Here is a 1,495-nt window from a genome sequence, read left to right on the forward strand (position 1 = left end):
CCCAGGGATAGAACCATCAGGGCGGAAGTATAATTGTGTAGAAACTTTGATCAACTCTTGATACCAAATTAAGGAGCCCTGGTGGCACTGTGCGTTAGACACTGGGCTGATAACTACAAGGTCAGCAGTTCAAACCCATGAGCTGCTAAAGAAAGACGACACTGTCTACTCCAATAAAGAGTTACAATCTTGGAAACCCTATGTAGGGTTGCTGTAAGTAGGAATCAACTCGATGGCAGTGGATTTGGGTTTCTGGTTATTTACCAAATTAGTTCATACTTCAAATGTACATAAAGCATTTGATAAGATAGATTATTTGCTCAAAATCATATCCTAGAATATTCATAGTACACGAAGTTATCCAGTACCCAACAGGGTAAATGTGTAATGACCAGCACTCCATCAGAAATCACCAGCATGAGAAAAAGCAGAAAACTATGGCCCATAATAGAAACAGATCCAGAAACGTTCCCAATGGTAGAGACATTTGTTATAATTGTATTATATTTTTCCAGAAGCAAAATTGAGCATTTCTAATAGAACAGAGGCTCTGTAGTATAAACATTGGCCTGCAAACCATAAAGTAAGCAATTCAAGCCCACCAGCTACTCTGCAGGAGAAAGATGAGGTGTTCTGCTCCTGCAAACATTTTTTTTGAAAATTAAAAGCCTCAGAAATGATACAGGGTCATCACGAGTTAGAACCGACACCACAGAACTTAATAACAATAGAGAAAGGAATGCATTTTTAATAAAACACAAATCGAAAACTTCTGTAGACAAAAACTACAATGTCCAATATGAAAAGTGTACTGCTTGAGACTCAAATTAGATTTGACATTACAGAAGAAAAGGCAATTTGAGCTTGAAGTCAGCAGTAGAAATTACTTATAAACGAAACACAAAATAGACTAAAGCCAGCCTGGGCGGCCTGATATGCATGACACTGGCATCCCCAAGGGAGGGAAATGAGCAGAAAAAAATATTTGAAGAAATAATGTCTGATTTTTTTCCAAATTTGATGTAAACCCACAGATCAAAGAGTTCAACACACCGCAAGCCTACGAGCCATGAAAGAAACCCTACTAAGGCCCATCACAACCATATGCTTACAAGGAATGACCAGCACTCCCATCAGAAATCATGATGAGAAAAAGCAGTTTGTCCTACTGTGGTGGTTGTGAGTTGCTGTGATTCTAGAAGCTATGCCATGGGTATTTTAAATACCAGAACAGTCACCCATGGTGGACAGGTTTCAGATGAGCTTCCAGATGAAGACACACCAAGAAGAAGGAGTGATGAACTACTTTCGAATATTCAGTCACTGAAAACCTTCTGAATAGCAGAGAAACACTGTCAGATAATAGTGCCGGAAAATGAGCCCCTGAGGTTGGAAGGCACTCAAAATGCGACTGGGGAAGAGCTGCCTCCTCAAAGTAGAGTTGATCATGATAACACGAATGGAATAAAGCCCGTGGAAGAAAAGCCCATGGGAC

Source organism: Chrysochloris asiatica, unplaced genomic scaffold (assembly GCF_000296735.1).
Source record: "Chrysochloris asiatica unplaced genomic scaffold, ChrAsi1.0 scaffold00195, whole genome shotgun sequence".
Lineage (NCBI taxonomy): Eukaryota > Metazoa > Chordata > Mammalia > Afrosoricida > Chrysochloridae > Chrysochloris > Chrysochloris asiatica.